The following is a 25334-nucleotide window of genomic DNA, read 5'->3' as shown; positions in this document are numbered from 1 at the left end:
CAAAAATAAATGATAGATGGATAGATGGATGGATGGATAGATGGATGATAGCAAGAATTTTTATTTGAACCTCACAACTTATAAAAACAATGACTCAAGACAAATCACAGACTTAGATGTAAAATTAAAACTATAAACCTTTCAGAAAAAAAGAGAAAGTCTTCAGGATTGAGGGCTATGCAACAAATTTATAGACTTGACACTAAAAGTACAATCCATAAAATAAAGAAATACCTCAAATGTCTTCAAAAGTAAAAACTTTTGCTTTGCAAAAGAGCACATTTAAAGGATGAAAAGATGGGTTATGGACTGAGAGAAAGGATTTACAAACCTCATATCTGACAAGGAACTAGGATCCAAAATATTTTAGAAACCTAGGAAATAGTAAAAATCCAAATAATCCAATTAGGAAATGAGGGAGAATTCACTGAAGAGGACACATAGATGGCTAATAAGCACATGAAGAAATGCTCAACATCATTAGTTATTAGAGAAATGTAAATTAGGACCACAATGAGATATCACTACACATCTAAAAGAAAGGCTAAAATAAAAAACAGTGATGAGAACGTAGAGAAACCGAATCACATATATTATGGGTGGAAATGTAAAATGATACAGCTACTCTGGAAAATAGTCTGGCAGCTTCTTAGGAAAAGGAAACACGCAACTACCACATAGCCTAGAAATGCAATCTTGGGTATTTATCTTTGAGAAATGAAAACTTACATTCACATAAAAACCTGTACACAAATGTTCATCATAGTTCTATTTTATAATAATAGTTTTATAATAGTTTTATTCATAATAGTCAAGAACCAGAAATAACCCAGGTGTCTTTCGGCAGCTAACTAGTTAAACTGTGGTACATGCCTAGCAGGTAATCAAAAGTGTGTGGTATTAGTGGATGAGTAAGCTAGCAGGATAGGATAACAGGTAACTCTATTCAGAAAAAAAAAAAAAAAAAAAAAAAAAAAGAAGGGGGGGCAAATTATTGATACCTGCAACAATGTGGATGAATTTTCAGGTAATTATTCAGGTGAAAAAAGCCAATCCCAATAGGTTATATAGTGTAAGTCCATTTATACAACATTCTTGAAATGATGAGGTGAGTGGTTGCTGAGAGTCAGGGGCCAAGGGATGGGGAGAGGGCGGGGTATAGCTGTAAAAGGGAAATAGGAGGGATCCCTGTGGTGATGAAACTATACTCTATCTAGACTATACCAATGTTCTTATCCTGGTATGATATTGTACCATAGTTGTGTAAGATATTACCATTGGAGGATAAAGTGTACAGGGGCTCTCCTCTGTACCATTTCTTACAACTGCATGTGAATCTTAGTGATGGGAAACTGTAATGGTTTAGAGAAGAGAATTAAAGTGATTTAGAGAACATAACTGATGGAGACAGAGCTAGAATTTTAACCCTGGTCAAACTTAAAAAGTTAGAACACAGATCAATGGGATCAATTAATTGTTTCATTTACCTATTTCCACATCACCATGATTTCTACTTATTGAGTACATTATATGTTCTCAGTGGTGTTCCTTGAACAGACGGATCTCAAAGCAGCATTTGCTATAAATGGATCTGAGAATAATCATGTCAGAGACAAAGATGAATTTATTTTTGTTTCTTTACACTTTGCCCCCATCTTCAACCCACATCACCAGAGCAGGAGGAGGTTGGGAGTAGCTGCCAAGCAAGTCAGTGCTACCACCTGTGACAGCTGTTTCCCTAATCATCCTCATCATACCAAACAAGGAAAACCTGGCTGTGGAGAGAAGGTGAGCTCTCTTTCTTCTACCGGCTTGTTTGTGCAGAATTACACTTTTTTGGTAAGCAACTCTCTTTCTTGTTTCATATAATGCCTCTACTGTTAGTGTTCCTTTGTGCTTCCCGTTCTGTCAAATGATTTTAAACCTTAGGAAATTGAATTCTGAATATCCTTCAAACAAAAAATTGCATGCACATGGAACATTGCCATCAGCCAAAATATTGATATTTTCTGGTAGATAATTCAAGGCTGACTCCTGGTTACTTGGTCGACACCCCACCCTCTTGAACAAGAGGGCTTGTGATGCATTTCCAAAATTAAAAGAGTGTAAAATGGGCATGGTATATATAGAAGGGAAATTCATGAAAACAGAAAAATAACAGTAGCAGCTGCCACAGCAAAAACCTACGACCTACCTACTGCCTCAGGGCCCTTCTTTAATTCACCTTTCTTGGTTTCTTTGAAAATATTGAAAACTTACTTTTTTTTTTTTTTTTTTTTAGGATGACAAAGGAAGGGTTTTATTGAAGGGTCTCCATTTCTCCAAGCCTTTGGGAAGATAATGATGATAGTCATTTAGAAAATCCACACTCGGTGTTACTGGCCACTTTTATTAAAAAGAGGACCTTTGAGTTGGAACATCAGTGACATGCCCACTAGAGGACATTCACATGCTCAGAAAACTCACATTCCTTTATGCCACAGATCATTGCATCAGTACATCTAGGAAAGCTGGCGCCTGCGCTTCTGTCCTGAGGTTTTGTGAGGGAAGTAGCCTTAGCATTCTGATTGCATGTGGAGCCAGCGAGGCTGGGGCAGCCCTTCCCACCATGCTGTCAGAGCTCCCCGTTGAGTGACACACTCATTCCAGGGCCTGAATCTTACTCAACAGCTTCACTGGAGAAGTCTTCTGGCCTAGGAACTCTGTCTGCCTGGAAGGAGTTTTCCTCATGGGTACTGAAAGCAGTTCTGTATGCCTCGATGATCTAAGCACAAGCTATACATTTAAAAAGTCTACGAATGCTCAGTCTCCCTCTTCTCTCTCTCTCTTCCCTCCTTTCCTTACTCCCTCTCCCCTAGCCCCCCTCTCCTGACTTTTCAGAATCTCTTGACTCTTCAAACCCAGAGAATCTTAACTAATGGTCTCCAGAGTGAGGTGTGGCTGCTCAAAGGTATGAAAACTATTATTATTAGGGGCGCCCGGGTGGCTCAGTGGGTTACAACCTCTGCCTTCGGCTCAGGCTGTGATCCTGGGGTCCTGGGATCGAGCCCTGCATCGGGCTCCCTGCTCAGCATGGAGCCTGCTTCCTCCTCTCTCTCTTTCTCTGCCTATTTGTGAAATCTGTCTGTCAAATAAATAAATAAAATCTTTTAAAAAAAGAAAATTATTATTATTGGAGTATAAGAGGAAAAAACATGAAATTGTATTTGCCTATAGTTCGTTGCATCCTTTTAAATTCCATTTCTGTAAATGTATAAAATTTAGTAGTAGTACACAATCATGCATGTAATTTTTAAGTAAATAAACATTCATATTTTTGTATGTATTCTCAATAGATATTTTACTAATCAAGACATACACATCAGAATTGTAGAGTCCACACATCTACACCATGTTTGGCAGATAACTGCCCATCTTCTTAGGGAGAGAGATTTTTGCAACCGTCAGTACTGGCTAGTCTAAATATTCTATCACTGTTTGTGTGTATGTATTCATTCACTTTAATCACTTAAAAATTATTATAGCATACAACAATTAGGCCATAAGCTAGGTAAATGGCTTTGGTTTAGAATTATTCTTCCTCCCCATGAGCAAGATATTTCCCCAAAGAGTCTTTGGGAAGAAAAACGATTTGTCAACTAGAATCTCAGGCCCATTTGATCTCTCCCAAACTCAAAAGAACAATTCAACCTTCTCATTAAAAAAAAAAAAAAAAATCTGTGAAATGATGACAATAATATTTAACCTGCAAGGCTGTTGTAAAAACTAAATGACATAACATTCATTAATGTAGCATGTTGTTAATTGGAACAGTTTAATAATGTAGCAGCAGCATTTTGATTCTCGGAAATAGCAATGCCCTCTTCCAGTCTATCTTAAATAACCTCATTTTCTTTAATATCTCCTCAAAATATATTTCAGTCATTTATGACTTGATGGCTAAAAGTGGATGTCCCACTCTTCTGGAGCCACATGGAGCTAAAGACCTCTTCCCAGACCAATATGTCAAACCTCATTTAATGCATCTGGGAAATATGAATTTGTCCTGCATTTTCTTTCTATAATGGCACTTCATTGCTTACTCACATTTATCTCCTGGCTAGTTATGTGTCCTAAGTGTTTTCCCACCATGTTTATGCTATATTTGTGTTACCGGATTTGTGTTCTTTGGAGGATGACTTGGCATTTGCCATATTTCAATTCAGCTTTGTTGATGAAATAATTTCTAATCTTTTAAGAACACTTTGATTTTTTTCCCCCACAACTAGAATTCTGGTAACCCCACCTAATTTAATATTATGTAAAATGTGATGAATACATTTGTAAGGTTTTCATAAAGATGATAAAAAAGTTACTTATTTCCTACCAGAAAGCATTTGATAGAGCTTCCCAGGTCAAAGCCATTAATAACTTGTTTTATCTTCTTTCCTCAGGCTAAAGGAAATGTGCAAGGCTGTGGAATGCTAAGCACAATAATATGGGTAAATACCCAGAGCTGTGAGGATATGCAGGTATGGTTCCTAACACAGTTTTGGGAAAGCAAGGAAGTCTTCTAAGACCCTGTGACATCTATGTAGAGACAGGCTAAAAAAAAAAAAAAAGTGGGTGAGGGTCAAGAAGACTATGCCACAAAGCAGGTGTAAAGTTCTGACTATATTTCTTGTGGGTACTGAGAGTCGCTGTGTACGGCAGAGGGGACTAGGCATACTAGTGAGGGATTGGCACGTCTAGTTCAAGGACGGACTTGAGGTCACTGGGAAGACATCCATGGACTTGTAAAGCAGGATCCTGATACCCTCATATTTGTTTTATAGAGAAATTAAAAATTACTCTCACTTCAGTGTGAAGAACAGATTACAGAGATGGCCCAATTTAAAGCAGAGGGATGTTATAGCTATCTCTATATGTGTCTTATCTTGTCTTCTGGGCTCCAGGTACTTTGAAATATGTTGGTTTATAGTTTCCCCATCTATCACCTGGCATGAGCCCTTGAAAATGTTCTGGGTACATCATCTCTGCACCTTCTCCCTTGTCCATCATGGTCACCACTGTGTGATAGAACATAAACTCGTCTGGACTGCATGTTCTTCATAAAATACTATTTGTATCTTTTTTTTTTAAATTTTTTATTTTTTATAAACATATATTTTTATCCCCAGGGGTACAGGTCTGTGAATCACCAGGTTTACACACTTCACAGCACTCACCAAATCACATACCCTCCCCAATGTCCATAATCCAACCCCCTTCTCCCAAACCCCCTCCCCCCGGCAACCCTCAGTTTGTTTTGTGAGATTAAGAGTCACTTATGGTTTGTCTCCCTCCCAATCCCATCTTGTTTCATTTATTCTTCTTCTACCCACTTAAGCCTCCATGTTGCATCACCACTTCCTCATATCAGGGAGATCATATGATAGTTGTCTTTCTCTGCTTGACTTATTTCGCTAAGCATGATACGCTCTAGTTCCATCCATGTTGTTGCAAATGGCAAGATTTCATTTCTTTTGATGGCTGCATAGTATTCCATTGTGTATACATACCACATCTTCTTGATCCATTCATCTGTTGATGGACATCTAGGTTCTTTCCATAGTTTGGCTATTGTGGACATTGCTGCTATAAACATTCGGGTGCATGTGTCCCTTTGGATCACTACATTTGTATCTTTAGGGTAAATACCCAATAGTGCAATTGCTGGGTCATAGGGCAGTTCTATTTTCAACATTTTGAGGAACCTCCATGCTGTTTGTATCTTATACACTGTTTGTATCAAAGAGACTCATTACTGAATCACTAGACTCTCAGAGCTGAATCACCGAATCACTTCTAGTCATTCATCTCATGATGCACTCTAGCATGCTCCTAAGAGTTGTTCTATTGACTGGCATGTCAGTTAAGATAGGTTGGCTATCAGAAAACATTATTTTGCTTCAGTTGCTTTGTCTGTAAAATAAGGATGATAATTTTACCTACACAGTGGGGTTATTATGAGGATTAAATTAGTCAATGTAAGTAAAGTGCACAAACTAGTTGCCTAGCAGATATAAACACTCAATGAATGTTAAGTATTGGGTTGGGATTTTTATAGTTACTTTAGCTACAGGTAAATGCAGGAGTGTCTAGGAGTTCACAGTTCTCAGATGGCCCTACCAATGACTGACCAATGCAGGCCTATGAAAGCCCAGATTCCCAGCCTTCGATGGAACAAACCTGAAGGTATAATTTATGCTCCAGAGCTCCCCATAGGATCAGAGCGGGAATGAGACTTTGCCTGAACTCACATACCTACCAAATTTCTCTTCTGTCCTTCTTGCCTCCTTCCTTGCTAGTTTCCCCGCAGAACCCTTCTTAAGTCAGTCACTCACACTCCATGCTTGTTTTAGGGTTTGCTTCTCCAGACCCTCCTCAGAAAGGTGGAAGGAGCAAGGAGAGGGAAAGCTGGAGAGAGGCACTGAAGCACCAAGGGCACTAAGAAGGAACTCAGCTCTTCCAGACCTGGGCTGGTTCTCCAGTAGCTTCTATGGTGTGTTGGGCTCAGCTGACATCCCTGGCTCTAGTATACTACTCCTCTTTCACATTCAGGACAGAAGCAACATTAGAGGAAATCTCGTGGAAAACAAGCAGAATTTCAGCCTCATTTGGAGACAAGGAATTTGAACTTTGGTTACTCTTACGCTCAAGTTTTGAGATTCCTTGCGAATGAGGGTAGCTGAATCAGCAATCACTCCCGTATTTTCAATGGCTGGGTTTGGCCTGCATAGATTCAAAGAGGCTTGCTGGTTTAAAGCTACCACAAAAGGTTTTGGTCAGGAAGTAATTTATAACCTCAACCACCAGCAATTTACCCTGATGATTCTTGGGTGAGTTTTTGTCCTGTTGAATCAGGCCTCTCTCAGTGGTACCAGAAGAAATTTCCACCTTATTATCAGCACCATCTGGGTTACTACCCTACTTATCAAGGAAGCAGCAATTCCCAGCCTTCACATCTCTGAAAATGAGAAGTGGGGTTAAATTGTGATACTTGAAGACTAATAATTTCTCAGTTTTCATAAACTTTTTATGCTGTGAAGTGTCATATTCTTTCTTGGTAGCTCTCCATAACAATAGTGTGAAGAAGGTAAAAATCGATTGAATTATGTCCATTTGACAGGTGAGAACACTGAGGCAAAGAAAGGTCAAGTGAGGTCCTTAAAGCCACAGAAATGGAAGATCTAGAGCTGGGAGTTGAATCGAGTCAGGATTTCCTGACTGTGTGTTCTGTGCAGAGGGGGTTGGGTTGGGGAGTGTGGGATGAGACTGTAGCCACTTCTCAGTTCTCCAAGGCACAGGAGCATCTGAGAACAGCATGTGGAAGTGAGACAAACCGTGCCTGTGAACTTGGACACTCTGAGGCTCCACAGAAAATTGCCCACAACCCCACAATGACTTTATCCAACACAAGTGATTTCTTTGCACAGATTTAGACTTCCTTGCCAAGGAAGATCTACAGTGAGTCATTACTGTTGATTCACTGGGCTTATGCATTTAGCTAATTCAGCTGAAATAAAGATTCTATCCTGGGAGAAGAGTTCGGACATGCAGAGCTTATAACTCGCACATTTTTGTCTCTAGCTGTGACTGTGGCTTAGGACATTGGGCAATCCTTCTGTTTTATTTAGCAAAAAGGGAGAGACAAGTATCTATGACATGAGTGAGTATTGCAGATGAGAGCTGCTGGGATTCTCACCTGTCGTTGTAAGTGGGTACACAAGCATGCATGCACGTATGTTCACCCAAGGGAGACTTGAGAAAATGCTACCATTTAGACTGGAACAGGCTGGATGAGTTCTAAGATATCTTCTTACCATGACTGTGAACTAATGAGGATAAAAGAGCGCATCTATGTGAGCTGATAGGCCCATTGTGTGCACCACACAGCTGTCCTTTCACGCAACCCTGGGTGTTGCCCACTGTCCTTCCTCCCCTTCTGTTAGGTCCTTCTTACTGTATACATTCAGGATTCCATGCTGCCAAGGGTTGGCAAACAGGGTGGCATATAGCAGGACACTTAGACTGGGTCTCTTTTTCCAGGAGTGGTCACTAGTCATGCAGCCTGGGATCAGGCTAGAGTTTGGTCTGCCCCAGCTTCCCCTTGCCACAGGGGAGGGGTAGGTAGATAGGATATATTCCTCTAAACCCCTCTAAACCTAAAGCAAAAAACACACCCACAATGAAATAATATTTGCACAAATAGAAGGTAATTTTTTTTTTTTAAAAAAGCAAGCACAACCACTCAGCTGCAACAACCACCCCCTAATTTATTGCCTGTGGGACCCACTAGATCATGGCGTGCTGACAGCATGATGAAGTAGGGAAGATGGATACACTGAGTGTCAGCACAGCTGGCTGATTTGCTTTTTAAAAATAACCCAGGACTGGATCAATAAGTAACCAGAGGCTGCATGTTCATCTTAATTTTGAAACTTTAAATATTAGTTATTCTTTCCCCTGTTCCCTGAAATTACAAGAAGTCTCTATTGCCTTGACATTGCGAACAAAGCGGACTGACTGTTGATGTACTGAAGTGGTTGTTCTTACCCCCTCCCCTCAGGGACCCTCCCTCTGAGGCACAACTATACAATAACATGGGAGAACCCTTGCAAAAGGACACACTCTGTTCAAAACATGCCCAGGATGGGTACACACGAGTCACAATCCTTGTGTATCACTCTTTAGGAAGTCAGTGCTGTCCTCGATTGCATTAATATCTATTAATGCTTAGTGTCTGGGCAAAGGGGAGGAGTGTCACCACACTGTGATCTGCCAATACCTGCCAAGGGCTGAGCTCAGATATGGGTGCCATATTGTAACCCCCCAGTTTCCCTGTCACCATCACCCCTTTTCTGAAGCATGCTGTTCCCTTACTCACATCCTGTATTGACCAGTAGATGTAACATGAATAAGGAAACAAAATAAAAAAATCGGGGCTTTAGAAGGTCCTCAGAGAAAATCAGTGTCTGTGACCTTTGGATTTCCCAGGCCAACAAAACTGACACAGGGCTGCTAATCTTGATATTTTTCTAAGTAAGAATGTTATAAAAAACACAGACAAAAACTGCCTTTACGCTCAACATCAGTTCATTTTAAGCAGCCCTTTTAATGCCCCAAATTCAGATTACAGAGCAGTCCTGTAAGCCAGAGTTTCTCAGATGTTAATGAGTGTCCAAATCACCAGGATGGCTTGTTAAAAACAGATTCCTGGGCCTCACCCCCAGAGGTGCAGATTCATAAGGTTGGGGGCCTGAATTCTACATTAATAACAAGTTCCCAGGTCATGCTGGCATTGCTGGTCTGTGGACCACATGTCAGGGAGAACTGCTGTAAAGAAAACAGAATTAGCTTGTTTAGAACTCACCGCCTTGTTCTTCCAATTCTTTTGTCCAGGGCCAGAGAACATGATCTCTTACACGGGCTTTTGTCTGCAGACCCACTGGCCAAACATAACCCTTCTCCTGAGGCCATATCCCTCCCACTACATATCAAAGCACGTGTCGTCCATGGGTTTGAACAATCCCGCCCTCAGCTGCATGACTGTAACTAAGGCTTGAAGATGGATATAAGGCTGTCCTCCATTACCTCCACAACACACTCACCGAATTAGTAGCTTAGTTTCCTCCAAAGGGGAGAAGCGGGGAAACTCAGGAGCAAAGACCCTAGAGACAGGGAAGTATTGTTTGGTCTACATGGTGGTCTACATGGTGACTAAGGCAGGTCTTTCTTTAGTGGTTTGACTGTTTCTGCCCAAGTTTCACTGCCTTGGAAACTACTCGGTGCCCAGAAATACCAATGGTTGAGTCTTGCAGCACACACTCTTATCCACTGAGCTGCCCCCAACTCTCCCTTACTCAAAAGGGACTGAGGAAGAGCCTTCTTGCCCTTGGGTCACCTCCAGAAAGTCCTCCTTCACCTCTATTCAGGAAGTGGCCCCGATGGACAGAGTTATTTATACTACCTCAGACTCTATTATTTATCAGGCAGGCTGAAACGCATTGTCTCTTGGAATCTTCATATCAACCATAAGAGAAAGCTATTATTAGCTCCATTATTTCTTAGACGAAGAAACCTCTGTGCTCAGTAAACTTGTTCAATGTTACCCAGGAGGTGATTCTGTATCACAGCAGTCATTCCACTCTACCTGCATGTACACTTATTTTTAAGATTATTCTCATTCTGCTATGTTCCTCTTTCTACTCTTTTCGATACAGAGAGGTGGCAAAGGTCAAGCGTGAAGCTAAATGCAGAGTGGAGATTAACTCTACTATCTCTATAAGAAAAAACACCCAAGTCCCTGTAGCCACATCAGAGCAAAGCCACCCAATTAATTCAGTGATGAGATCAGCCACATTGATCGGCTGAAGAGTCAAGTGAACAATACAACTCATTGATTGGATGTTTCATTTTTCAGAGGCTTGTGTAGACATAGCACAGGAAGTCTCTTCCAAAAGCGTTACCATAGCACCAACCAATTGGTCTGCTTGTCTAGCCTCCTCTGTTTCCCCAGGCAGTCCTTTTAGAGACTCAGTCAAAGGACTGCTTGTCTAGGTCAAGATCTCAGCACCTCTCCTTGGATTGGGTGGCTTTTCAAAAAATGAGCTTGTCTTCCAGGATAGTCTTATTTCAATTACTAACAACCTATTGACTTTACGTTGACAAATTGCTATGTTCCTTTTTTTTTATTATTATTATTAGCAATCCAAGCACTGAAAGAGAGCCTATGGTATTATCCCCATCTTACAGACAGATGGGGCATGAAAGCCCAGAGAAGGTAGGTCACCCAGCAAGCTAGACTGGGGCCAAAATTGTTTCTTCCAGTTTGAATATTCTCTGAACCATCTTCTGCCTTCGCAGGGATAAATCAATGAAGATGCATTAACCTTGAGAATAAACTCAATTAGGGAAGAACAGACAGGAATTAGAATAGACATCTTATCAGGACCATACCAAATGGATGCCTAGTAAAATCTCAATTGGAGGAAAAGAACTCAAATGAGAAGAAGATGTTGAGAGTACCCAATAGTTATACCGCATCTAGCCCTTACTTTGTACCAGGCACTGTTTTAAGTGTTCACAGATTAACTCATATCATCTCTAGTTCAGTCCTAAGAGTTAGGTACCATCCCACTTTATAGATGGCAAACTGAGTCTTCTCAGGGTAATTTAACTTTGGTCAACAGAAAGGGATCTAAACCAAATAATTTAACTTTGCAGTGTATATTTAGGCACTATGATAAATACTTCTTAAAGAAAGAATGTTCTATGATATTTCCTTATTATAGTGGGGAAGAAAACCAACAAAGAAACCAAACCAAACAAAACATATAAACCTGGCCATTTCCTTCTTTCCTTAAGGCCTATTTATGTTGCCATGTCATATACCAAGCAAATAAAAATTTGTCTATATCAGCTCTGACAAATACACTTTTATCAACCACTCCCTTAAAGAGACAACAAAGAGGGTGAATGTCACCACATAATACATAGCAAAACTTTGTCCCATTAGCAACTGCTTCTCATGGTCCCCTTAGACCCTTTATTTTTTCATCATCCCATAATCAACTTCTGATTTTCTCAGCCAGTTTCCTACAAGCATCCAGGCAACAGACTGAAGTCTGAAAGGCGATGAATTCTTCTAATCCTTTCCTACAGACTGTAGGTAACCTTGGAGGAGACTTTGGAGAAGCAATAATAAGCTCCAGCTTCTGAGAGGAATCCTGAACCCAACTAACAATGAGATCAAGGTAGATTGATGACTTTGGCAGACGACTTACCATTGAGCTCAGAGAAGGCAACAGCTCATGCCTGCTAATGTTCACGCCTGGCAGCTAAGTTTGCTGCTGCAAGTCTTGGCCCTGGGCTAATATGTGACTAGAAATTCAGGTGTAAAAAAGCATGTATGCCAAAATCAGCTGTTTCTTAGCAGTTGAGTTGAAGCAGCTGAGGGACTAAAATAATACTTCTCAACATATGTGCTGTGCTGTCTAAAAGTCATAGAACTGTTCAGAGAAGACGAGAAGGCTGGGGCTTGAATCCCATAAAGGGGGACGGGAGGGAGAGTTAGGAAGAAAAGTGTACAGTCGACATTATGTGTCTAGTCTTCTATTTTCGACATTGACTTTTCCATCTCGGACACCAGGAGTTCCAGCACTTAAAAAGCACACATCTAAATCTCTCATGCATGCATCCTTTACCCACATAAATAGCTACACAATTAAATGACACCCTGTCCAGACCCATCTACAATTTTTTTCTTCAGGTTCAGCTTTGGAGATCAATGGCAAGTAGTCCAAAATCCACACACTCCTATTTTTTAAAAATCCACATTGTGCCATAGCCAAGCCGAGTCCTGGAAGTGGAGATTTTTTAAGTTAAGGTCCAGTTACTTGAGAAGAGCACGGTTGACAGAGGGTGAGTGGTCAGTAAATGATTAATTCCAGTATGACATGATCATGTTAGAATGTGCACAGAAGACTACAGGTGCTCCAACAAGGATATATCTAAACTATAGGAAGATTTCAAGGTGGAGGTAATATATGAATATCTGAATTGAGCCTTAACATGTGTTAGAAGTTACATGTGTTACCAGACATTCAGAAGAAAAATAGTCTTTAGTAATTGGCTATTGCATGTCATTGCATATATTTTTCATTTAAAATGCAAACCTCACAACCATTTCAGATTTTAACAATCCATCTGAAATGGTTTTCATTTTTTGCTTTATTAATGCAAATGCTTTCACAAAGAGAAAATTTCTGCCCAGGCCTTGCTAAGTGTTAAATAAAACAGAATTTCCCTGTTAGGTATGGCACACTTCTTATTCCTTTTATTATCATCATTTGGATTGATGTAGTAATAAAGGATCCTGAAACCAAAAATTCAAATATATTAGAATTCATGCCCCTTGGGTCTCCCTTATCTATTTTCTTTGATAAGGCCATTTTTTTTTTTGGAATACGTGGGGGAAACATTTTAAGACTTCCTCATTTTTGAAAAATAAATGCATAAGCAGACACTTTTTTCTTTAAACATCCAAGGTGGTACATATATAAATGAAGTCTTAATTTTAATCATTCTAACTACGAGAAAGCTGTCACGGTAAAGTCATGAAAGCTGGTATGTACTGGGTTGAAGGAAAATTTCCTAGTGTGCTCCAGGGATTCACCCTGAGTTCCAGCCACTGTGGGTTTATTCTTTAATAGATTGTGGTTGATATATATCAGAGCATTAAAAAAAATGCATCTATTGAATATAGCTACTGAGTAAATATTAATAAAAACATAACCAAATATTGGCAAATGGTGGCAATATTATCTCATTTAATCATTCAATGAATCCATAAGGCAGTTACTGTCATTAATCCCCCATGAGAAGGCTGAGGCTCCAAGAATTAAGTAAATTGGTAAGGTTACACACCCTAACTGGCAGAGTCTAACTTCCAATGCAGGGTGGTCTGACTGCTTCTTTTTCTTTTTTCTTTTTAAGATCTATTTATATAACTGAGAGAGAGAGAGAGAGAGAGAGAGAGAGTGAGGGCACAAGGAGCCTGACACAGGGGCTCAATCCCAGAACCTTGAGATCATGACCTGAGCGGAAACCAAGATTCAGATGTTTTTTGTTGTTGTTGTTTTAAGATTTTGTTTATTTATTTGACAGACAGAGATCACAAGTAGGCAGAGAGGCAGGCAGAGAGAGAGCGGGGAGCAGGCTCCCTGCCGAGCAGAGAGCCCGATGCGGGGCTCGATCCAGGACCCTGGGATCATGACCTGAGCTGAAGGCAGAGGCTTTAACCCACTGAGCCACCCAGGTGCCCCAGGAGTCAGATGTTTAATGGACTGAACCACCCCAGCACCCCAGTACCGTCTGACGTCTAAGCCTTGCATTACAATGACTGCATGTCCTGCACTGTCCTAGATCCTGGACCCACTCACTTATAGGGTGGGAAATCTCAAGGAGCGTCGTATGAAGGAGTTCATATGTGCACAAAGATACTCAGGAGGATCAGGGGAGTTATGAAGACACCTGTAGAAGACTATGGGGTGAGGAGGGGGGCGAGGGAGGCTTATGAGTGGACATTTAGTCTTCTGGCCGGTGCAGGATCTAAAGTAACTTAGGAAGCTCTGCCCTCTTGGAGATCCAGAGGCTGAAGAGGAAGACAGATAGGAGCTGCAAAGAATTAAATCAAAATTGTGAACTTAAAGAAGGCATTTGGTACCCATAACCAAACTGACTCATAGTCATCTGCATTATTTATGTATTGGCTGCCATGACCAGAGGGAGGTGAAAACTCGTAAGTCTGCTGCAAGAAGGTGCCTGCAAACAAAGACACACTGCTCCCTGGTCATCCAGAGAGGTCCCAGGGAAGTGGCTTAGGGATATGTTTGGTCATCATGTTATAAAGCAGCACCATATTTTGTGTACATGTGTGTCTCCCCTGATTCAATCTTCACTTGTTTAAGCTTCTTAAAGGGGTATTACAGTCCTCCACCCATGAACTAGGCTGACATTTTTTGAGGAATTGAAACTGGGAATGAAAAGTAACTGCTGCCTAATATTAATTGTCCTAAATTCAAATATTCCCAAACATTAACCTTCAAAAGAAGAAAAAAAAAAAAAAAAGCTCAAAGAACTCCTAACAGTCCTGATATATTGCATGTATAAGCATTTTTCTTATTTACAATTTATTCTGTAAGCACCATGATGGCAAAGGCCAAGTGTTACCCATCTCAGTATCTCACCCTAAACTGAGCACTACTAATATTTTTGTATTATGAATGCATTTCTTTGCTGTTGTTTTTCCTCAGTAGAAGTATGAGCTCTTGGGAGAAGGGACATTGTCTGTCTTGGTCACTGCTGTGTATACTGTACACCTGGAGGGGTCCCTGACAGATACAGAAGCATAATAAATGTTTGGTGATGAATTAATAACATATTAATAATAATAATTAATAACATATTAATTAGAACAGTGCTAGAAATTACTAGGAGCTTAAAACATTTTCTAATGAATGAATAAATGAGATTCAAAACCTCCCCTTCCCCCACAACAAGGTAGGACAGAACGAGTTCAGATGAAATCTGCTTGTTTTGCAGGAGTATATGTGCATGGGGGAGAGGTCTTTCTCAGTGCTATGCTGGTAGCTATTCAGCTCTGCTATGTAGATCTACATTTTTAAAGTTCCTTAGATTTTAGAATAATCAGCAGCATTCTTTCTTCCAAAAATCATGGAAAAAGAAATAATCTGTAGTTTTAGGCTCCAGGTCACTCAAAATTTACTGCCATGAAACGTTATTCTATGTTCCTTGTAAACACATTTACATCAGTTCTAAAATGTAATACTGTTGAGATTTTTATAACTCCAAGATCTAGAAAAGAAGTTATGAAAGTTCCAGATTTGTATCAAGTTGGCAAGAGAATAATGGTTTGATATTACATCAATTAAAAGAAGCCACTAGTTGTCAATCTCAATTATCTAGAATAAAACAAAAAAGTAAAAACTAAGCAAAAAGGCCTTTGTTTTGTCAAAACAGTATCAAAAAGTCGAAGTGTTCAAGCCCCTAGGTCTTCACCCACACAAAATCTCCTCAGGCCCTCGCTCTTGGACACACCGTTAACCAACAGATTCCAAACCCAGGCACAGTGCAAGGGGCAAATGAGAAGGATTTGAGGCTGCTGGAGATGGTGAGAAAAAAATACGAGAGACAGAAAACTAGAGAAAAGAAGTAATATCCATGAAAAGGAACACAAGGTATCCACAAGCTTAGCCCTCCTAGAATCATTTTGGACAACAGCCGTTTACAGCATACCAATTTTTAAAGGCATTACTCAGCTGTGCAGAAATTCACTGTGTTAATTTTGCCCCAAAGGAATAAATATATTAAATTTCCTCTGTTTAGGTAGGCATGTACTGTACATGCATTTTATTCTCAAAAATGCTTATTTCCTTAGTAGAAACTTCTGTCTTAGTGAGCCTTCATGAGCACCCAGGTTTGGTCACCACAAGTTAATTCACTTTCAGTTCTTTAAAGGAATCTATTACAAATCCAAACATGCAAAGGGAAAATGGTACAGCCACAGGATTGGCATCAAAGATAGTGTTTTACTACAAAATCTGTAGTCAGTATACCATTCTCTCAAGAATATTCTATTCTGTTGCATTCTCAACTTTTACCTTAGTAACTCCTAAGGGATGAACTTAGAAGCTAATGCTTTTTTTTCCTCTAAAGATTGATTGGTTGATTGATTGATTGATTTGTTGTTTATTTGAAAGAGAGAGCACGAGAGCACACAGAGGGAAAGAGAGAATCAGACTCTCCACTGAACAGGGGGCCCGACACAGGGCTCAATCCCCTGGACTCTGGGATCATGACCCAAGCTGAAGGCAGCCTCTTATCGGACTGAGCCACCCAGGTGTCCCCAAACTAATGCTTTTTCTAGCACTCTAGGACAGTAACATTTGCAATAATCTTAAGTGTCTTAGGTTTTTATCAACATTGTTCTATTGAAAGATTTGTTTTCCTATATAATGCTCCATTTTTCTTTTATTTAGTTAATATATGCTTGTTATAGAAAATAGGGATCCCACAGAAAAATATACTTAAAAAATTCCTTGTAATTATAACAGCCTAAGGATAAACATGTTGTGGACTTCATACACAGAAACATGCACACACATGTTCATTATATAGTGTATACAGTTCTATATTTTGGGTTTTCACTTAATGTTTTAGCTTATTTTTCCACATCTTTAAAAATTTATTAAAAAACATTTTAACACATATGGGTTTTCGGTCATAAAAATATATCACCGACACTGTGGAGTCATTTCTTTATTGTTAGATATTTAGGAAGTTAAAAAAGGCCAGATATTTTGCAGCTGAAATGTAGAAAAGTGCAAAAGCCATTGTTTCTTCAAAAGTATGAAGCAAAGTTCTACACTCCTCTGTGTGTGTGTGTGTGTGTGTGTGTGTGTGTGTAGGAAGGTTGGGGGTGGTAGGCTAATCTATTGTGTGTAACTTTGGCACAGGTGCCTTTGCTGTTGCTTCCATTATGTTGGGGTTTTCACTCAGGCGCCACATACATTAGGAATGAAGGCTGAACCTCAATCATCTGTGTGCCATTTACCATGTGTCACATAAAGACATATGTTCTGAACACGTCTAGCTGTCTTAAAATCTTTTTAACTGCCATATAACATAAAGTCATTCCTTAAATAACTTAATCCACTTTGAAGTGAGCTAAATGAGTATCTATTTCCTTTCCCTGTCCTGCTTTCTTGCATTCTGCACTCTACCTTGGAAACAATCATATCAGGCATTTCTATAGTTTATTAACTATTTTCTTCAGCAGTAAAAAAAAAATAAGTAAATTCTGAGAAAATTTCTTCTTTAATATTTCAGCACACAGTATTTCTATTAAGAGTTTGGAAAGAAAAATGTACCAAGAATAAATTACTGTACTATGAACTAGTAAGATAATATATCTAGGAAGGAAGCAGATTACAGAAAGTATTTATTTAAAAGAGGGAAAACTATAAATGCACATTGTAGTGAGAGTGTAGCTTGGGCCTTAGCCCATTACTCTCTGCTGCTAAGGTTTAGACATATTGGCAAAATTTTATCACACTAACAGCGAAGATATAAAAAAAAAATGTTTACTCACATGGAACCCAGTGTTTTTCCTGAGGGTGGGGGGTGTGGTTAAATGTGAAGCCACTGTGGGAATGTGTGTTGAACTTATACAATGTCCAGTGGAAGTCTAGTAGAGGTAGATTGGGGGTGGGCGTGGCACTAAGTATTTTCTCAGGAAGAACCCATCCTTCTGAGGAGAGACTCAGGTGAGATGCTTTTACTCATGTAAAAGTCTTAGGTGTTGGTGAGGAACAAGAAGCCTGCCTATGACATGGTACCTATGACTCAAATTAGTCTCCGTCTTAGTAACCTGGAAACATGGTCAAGTCCTGCGGAAAGTGGGGGCTAGAAGGAAAATTTGAAAGAACTTAAACCATTTGACTCATTGGGATTCAAGCCACACTCTTCAGCACCCTTCTTTAACCACAGAATCCATCCTCCTTACTCTGTTGCAGGCTAAGGAATAGTCTGGATATTTTCAAAGGAGGCACCAGAGGATAGTGACCAGACCAGATAAGCCACCAATAAAGACAAGGCCATTAGGCAGAAGGGAGTACATGTACAGAGCCCAGTAGGTACTGCAAAGGTCAGTGGAGCTTTTGAAGCAGTAGGGGCAGGAGGGAGGGCTGCTGGTGGGGGGTGTTGTCCCTGATGGGGCCTCAAATAAATACTTAAGCTATGAAGGTTGCTCCAGACACATGGGAGACATCATCTGGGAACTCCCAGGAGGATCTGGGGAGGGGAAAATGTACAGACTACTGGAGCTCTGCATGAGGAGGTAGGGGATGGAGCCAGGTGGATTGGGTTGCAGGTGGTAAAATTTAGTTAAGTCCTACAATTTACATATCATATACATATGGCATTTTAGGGCAGAAACACTTCAATTTTATATTTAAGTAAGTTTTAGAAGCCATGAATTTCAAAGCTCTCCTTTGGGGTCAATTAAGACCTGCGTACATACCTTCAAATATTTAAGGGAGTTGTTCCTCAATAGAGGGGCAGCTCAAGGTAATGCATACTCAAATAGGAAAAAACTCATAAAATGGGCTCTAAAAAGGGCTTCAGTTTTCTGTTTCTAAATGGATGAATCCAGATTTGTACTTTATATTGAGCTCTGTATACATAGGGACATGAGGGTAATGATAAGCTAGTGAATTACTCCCAAACTGTATACGTCAACATGTTTTTTGTTTTTTCTGGTATACTCACCATCCCTCCATCTATACCTGCTTATTTCATTTATTTAAAGTTTTATTTATTAAGCTCTATGTGATGGACTGTGTGGATAATAGAGATGCGTAAGGTAAAACTCACTAATCTAATTGCTGCCCCATTCTTCATTTTGTTACACAATCTGAGTCGGCAGAACTAGAGTGGCTACTGAACATTTCACATCTGAGATCAGAGAAAACTCACAACATAATTTTAAACTATTGCCTTTAGTGTTTATGTGAGTTTAATGGCTAAAGAAGGAACACATCAAATCCTTAACTGTTTGCCTAGTTTTTTCTTTTAAAAGCGTGAACCGGAATAAAATATATGAATACAGACTAACCAAAAGCAGGGTGCTCTGTAATAATTCTGGGAGTAGATGTGTTTATGATTATTTTCATATAATGTATACTTCTTCCTTTAGGAAAATACTAGGGATTACAATAGAATTCTAAAGGAAAGGGACTCAACATACCAATGTTCATTTAGTTGTACCAGAAACAAACAAGGTGCTGACAGTCTGGTTAAGAAATATATACATCAGATAAGTAAAATGTTGCTTTTGTGTATGGGCAGGGGGACTGAGATGTTTTGTTGAATACAGATCCAGAGAAAATATTTCATGAGTTAAATACACCAGTGCTTTTTAAATAATATACATTTATAGGTCACGTGTGTTTATGTGTGTGAGTGTGTGTTGTGTGTGTGTGTGCAGACATAGGAGGTTATTTGATGCTTGTATTTTTGACACACCACTATTTAATTTGTGGGAAAATGAAGAGAATTGCAGAAATTATGGGAATTATGAAGAGAATAATGGAGAAAAACCGCAAAAGTGGTCTTTTTCCTTATAGATAACAGATGATAACTTTGCAATTTTAATGGAAATCTAGAAAATCAAGTATGGTAAGAATAGTCTTCTCTTTCCAATAGAATGAAGGAGGGAGGGAGTTCATATTCTTGGTGAAGTCTATGGGGAAAATTCCTCTACAGGTAAAACTAACCCTAGTACACAAAATTAATCTAATTCTTGGTCATTACTAGGTCATCTAGATTAGTCTAGGATAGAGAGTTGCTAATGATAGAGCATAAGGAAGAGAAGTTTATGAATTGATAATCTATGGATTAAAAGAATTCTACCTCTTTTACATCATTTAAAAAGGGAAGTTACCATGATGGCCCTTTAAGGAAATGGCAGAGAATCCAAGTCTACTCCCATTTGGCACACAAATGAGCCATTCCATAATAATATTATCTTGACTGTGAAAAGAACAGAATCTTTGTTTACACATAAGCTGGAAAACTTTTAAATAAAAATCCTGAGAACGGAGAGTGTACTACAGTACACTCTCTGAGGCCAAATTATGACCTCAGTTCTATCAAAGACAGTACAGAGAGCCCCAAAAAGAGATAAGAAAGGGACAAAGAGAAGAGACAGGAAAACAAAGTCACCAGAGAAATGTTTGGCAGAAGCCCAGCACAAGCCTGACATCTTCCCCCGAGGCCTCCTGCCTGTCTGCAGAACCACCACTCAGCTACCACCTGCTACTCTTGCCTGAGAGAAATGCCAGGGAACCCCTCCCAGTGCTTCATCAATACCAAATGTGTCAAGATAAATAGGTCCATACAAACCCATACCGCATGGTTCTCCAAAGACGCTTCTTCATGTAAGAACAGGATTTCTCACTTGTAAGAGTCACAAAATAGGGAATTATATTGTAATTGAGACTGTGCTAGTCCCTGAAAGTATCTTTTTTTGTTTGTTTGTTTAATGAATACATTTTCTTAAACACATTGGCACTGTCCCATTGAAACCAATAATTCTCTACTTCTTGACATGTGTGTTTGTTTAAATAAAAGATAAGCATATATTTACTTATAGTAAATAGAGAAAAAATACTCCAACAGCTTGGTATAGTCGATGTGTAGAAGAGGACAAGGATTCAGGCATGCCCTATTGCAATCTGCGGCCACAAACTTGCTTTGTCACCTTAGGACAATATCTTAACCTTTATGGGTCTCGGGTTCTAGAACTATAAATTGAGAGAGTGGGAAATTTATAAGGCTGTTTGTTTGACCATCTGTGTTTGTTTGTTAATTTGTTGATCTGTGATCTATCCACACCAGTTAAGTCCAAAATGGCATGCTGGAAACCCCCTCTTGAGAGTCAATTACAAGATGTGGTACTGAGTGAAGGAAACATTGATGATTTTATGTACTTTAAAAAAAAAGAAAAAGAAAGCTTTACTCTCCCCAAGTCAACTAAATATATCCTAAGACCCTTGACCTCATCTCTACCAAGAACATCTGATGTGATCCTTATCATTTGATTTAAAGAATTTTGAATCTTAGAATTTTATACATGATAGCACCAGATGGTACAACATAGATAATTTCCCTTGACTCTTAGATTTTAGAGATGGGGAAACTACAATGCAGTAGCAAGAATAGTACCAGAGTCTAGATCCCACAATTTGTGCTTAGTGATCGAAATTCCCATTGCCAGAATCTACCTTTAGAACTTGAGTTGGCTCATGGTTGGGCCTTGAGGATTCCAGTGAGGATCACCAGTAGGCTTTTGTTTCAATAGCTCACACGCTCAATGGCCAGGAAAAGGTTAGTAAAATAAATGGATACCATATCATCATCTAACCAAGAAATCGCATTCTTGATCATCTTCAGACCACCATCCTGAGGACACCAGTTTTCCTTGAAATACTTAAAGGAGGCAAAATCAAGGTAGATATGAAGTCAGCCTCCAGTATAGTCTGTTTCTTGTTATTGGTGACCTTGTGTAGTTCCCTGCTGCACTGCATCAGAGTTGGTCTGTGTAACCAACAGAATACAGTGGGTGAGGGGATACCATCCCCTCTACTCCTAAGAAGTTAAGTAGTTCAAGATCTTCTAGGCTCTATTGTTCTTTCAAGGCTTTATTTTTATGTGACTGAACAGGTTCTAGAATCTTTTTAGGAATTACATTCTGTAATAACAATTATATCTTGATCATTTTTTTATGTAAAACTTTAGTGCAAAAACTTATATATGCACAAAATCTCTCATTTCTTCATCGGTTAAAAATAAAATTAATTTGGGGTACCTGGGTGGCTCAGTTGGTTAAATGTCTGTCTTCAGCTCAGGTCATGATCCCAGGGTCCTGGGACTGAGTCCCTCATTGGGTTCCCGGCTCAGTGGGGAGTCTGCTTCTCCCTTTCCCCTTCCCTCACTGCTTGTGATCTCATTCTCTTTCCCACTGTCTCTCTCTCAAATAAACAAATAAAATATTTTTTAAAAAATTAAGTTAATTTGGTTCCTGATATCTGTTATAAGACAGATGAGAAATCTAACCTCGGTTATTACTGAAGCCTCCTCCTCTCCATCCTTCAGCATCTGACCATGGTTTTAGTTATTGTCAAAGCAATGGAGAGGGCTTCTGGCCTTTAGTTCCTACCCTGGCCCTTTACATGCTTATTGTCTGATACCACAGCATGTTTCCTTCAGACCCAAGCTGGGCCACGTACTTGCAGTGGTGGGAGGAAAACCAAGGGGAGAACAAACACTGCACAATATCTCAACATATCATCCTAGGGCAGGCAGTCAGAGAACAAATTAAATGTTAAGAAAAACAGAAAAGAAGTAAGCAACATGGTGCCAGCCTTCGGGTTTCTTAAACACTCAATGGGAAACAGGGAGTGTAGAAACAACTAACCAAGGAATAGAAGTACGGCATTTTAGGAAGTATCATTTAAATTGCAGGGGCTGAAGGAATCAACAGAAAGAAATGACCAAAGTGGAGTGGGCTTAATAATACTAAACATATGTATATATAATCCCTCACATTTGTATGTATATGTAATGAAGGACTTTTCTCACATTTATAATTTTATTTGAGATACTCTTTACCACGAGGTTCCAGAATAGATGTTAACAGATGAGGAAACTGGGACTCTGCTAGCTTTGGTGGCTTGTTCAGTGTCTTCGATCTGGTTAGCAGAGAAACAGAAAGCTGAGCCCAGCTCTCTTCCTACCTAGTCCTTTCTCTGGCCCCTCTTCCACTTCCATGGGGAACTGGTTCCCTGGAGGTAAGTTCTAAAGCAGGTTGGAATTCTCAACATCAACAAAGGAAAGAGGCATCTAAGAGTGACATGGAGCACGGGTGGCCATGGGAGAGCTTGAAAATATATGAGAAGGAAATGATCAAGTAGGTGGATGGTTCTGCATATAAAATAGAAAAGCCAGGGTGTGAAACACTGAAAGAATGCCAAGTGGTGACCAAGGGAACCATTGATCTTAGATGGTAAATTCTCCCCTCCTGCCCTGTGACTAAGATATTTATCTCCTACATCTTTTCAAACTGAATAAACAAAGAAAACACCACTATCTTCATGTAATATATCGTCCAAAGTAGACATATACAATCTCTCTTGGCCCCCTTCTAAACCATAGTCACAGTGAGTGACATCATTCTCATTTCCTAGTCTCTGGGTTCTATATCTAAAGTTTATATGCTGGTCTGGACCACGCAGATGGAGGTGAAGTCTTTAAGAAGGGCATCATATCCTTTTGCCATTACGCTTCTGTAATTCTTAGCAATATTTGACATGGCGATGCACACTGACCCCGGATAAAACCGTGAGAGCTTCAGGGGGGTGTTACTCAAGGCAGTTTCTCCCATACAGTACAAAGACAGAGATGGAGTTCAGGAGATGGTGTACTGTATCTCTAAGTGGAAAAGACAGAAGGTCTCCAAAGGAACAACTGAATGGAGAGCCGATTTAGGATAAGAAACCGGAAGTATACAGTGAACTGTTACAGTGTTGTGATGCTGTGTTAATCTTTTCATAAATATTTTGGGTGGCCTGGAGCTTTGGTGTTGGGAATCTATTCTGATTTCTGTGCTTACAAATAAGAAAGTTATTAGCAGATGAAAAAAAAAAAGCACAACTCTACTGATATGCAATTTCTGCCCATACCCCCTTGCTCTCAACATTGTTATCTATTTTAATAAGCAACAGTATTTTGGCAAATGAAAATTCTCAAAATCCTCAATCATGCCCGTATCCCAAAGCCTGGACTTAGTTGGAAAGGTTTATGCCTCTGACTCAGTAGAGCTGGTTATCCTCTTTAATTGGATTGATGGCGACAATTGTAATTACCTTAGATGAGATTGCCTGTAATGTAATTATGCTTCCTTCATCAGCCTGAGCCGGACTTGTGGAATACATACAGAAGATGCCTCCAATTACTGAGAGGTTAAGGAGAGCATCACATTGCTTCACAAATCATGTTTGTTACTATATAGAATTTCAAAAATTATGTCGGAAGCTGAAGGAATTAGTCCTCTAAAGCAGCTTTTCTGATCCAAAGATGTTCCTGTATGAGCTAGAATGTAGAATGAAATGGCTAGGTTCCAGAACTATATTTTTACTTGGATTAAAAGCATATTTTAAGGACAAGACATAGAGTACCAATAGTAAACTGTATTTTCTCACTGTTTTGTTACTACTTTCTATTTATAAACAATGACTGCATCTTAAAAGACATTTAAAAAAATACAATACCACTAGTAATGTTTAACTTGATTTTTTGGTATGATTTGAAAAGTTACAGTTCCTAAAACTAACGTAATAAATAACAGGAGGTAATTTTAAAATACTACTCTTTATGATAGATGGAGCTATAATTAATACCTAAGGAGCCAGCTGCTTACTACAATAATGCCTCTCTCCTATTTTCCAATTAACACATGGAGAACTTTAAAATTTTTCAATTGGAAGCCCAGCCTCGAAACAGGACAAGTCTGCCAAACGTACTGCAAACACATGTAGTTTAGGAGAAATGGCACATACTGGAAATCCACCCCAATCTTATTAACTTTAGCATTGCTCTCATTAAAAATAGAGCTGCTTATGGGTTTTTCCTTCTGAAGCATATGAAACATAGAACTTGGAAATGTGCCCTTTTGAAAAACTTATTCCTGTATTCACAAACCAGATGGTGCACATCAAATGCATCCTGATTTCCTAATGAAATAAAAAAAAAGGATGCCTATTGTGTTCTTTAATAAGATTAACGCATCCTCAATTGCTACTTTGGACAGATACTCCTAGAAAGTTAAACGACTTGGCTAATGCTGTCCTGCTGGACCTGGACAGGAAGGCCTCGGCTGAGTTAAAGAGCTGGGGCCATGCTGAGGGGCACTCTGCTTTTAATTTCTCCAAAGTAGGCTCTAGGAGAGGTGCAAGCCCCGCCACAGCTGCTGCTCAGAAAGAAACCTTCTGTCTCTGCATATCAGAAACCAAGAGTCTGCTATTTCATAAAAGAGCTAATCAAGCAAAAAAAGAGAGAGAGACTCTCTCTGTGCCCCCATTCTCTCTCCCTCTCTCTGTCTGCCTCCCTCCCTCTGGTCCACTCCTTGGTCGAGCCATCAAATCATATCTGTAGGGTGCTTTCATCACTAA

The 25334-nt window shown here is 39.5% G+C and overlaps 1 protein-coding gene and 1 long non-coding RNA gene across 2 annotated transcripts in view; one reads left to right on the top strand and one right to left on the bottom strand.

Annotated features, from left to right (window-relative positions):
• The window catches only part of SEMA6D (semaphorin 6D), a 171179-nt gene that overhangs the window by 145679 nt on the left and 166 nt on the right, over window positions 1-25334 (bottom strand). The gene's annotated exons all lie outside the window — the stretch shown is intronic.
• On the top strand, window positions 1681-12919 carry LOC131836241 (uncharacterized). Its single transcript, XR_009355551.1, has 4 exons — window positions 1681-1788; window positions 2859-2950; window positions 4434-4511; window positions 11612-12919. It is a non-coding gene; the product is annotated as an uncharacterized LOC131836241 (long non-coding RNA).

Source organism: Mustela lutreola, chromosome 7, assembly GCF_030435805.1.
Source record: "Mustela lutreola isolate mMusLut2 chromosome 7, mMusLut2.pri, whole genome shotgun sequence".
Classification (NCBI taxonomy): Eukaryota; Metazoa; Chordata; class Mammalia; order Carnivora; family Mustelidae; genus Mustela; species Mustela lutreola.
Note: the sequence above shows the minus strand (reverse complement) of the source record. Positions and strands in the feature narration are given on the sequence as shown.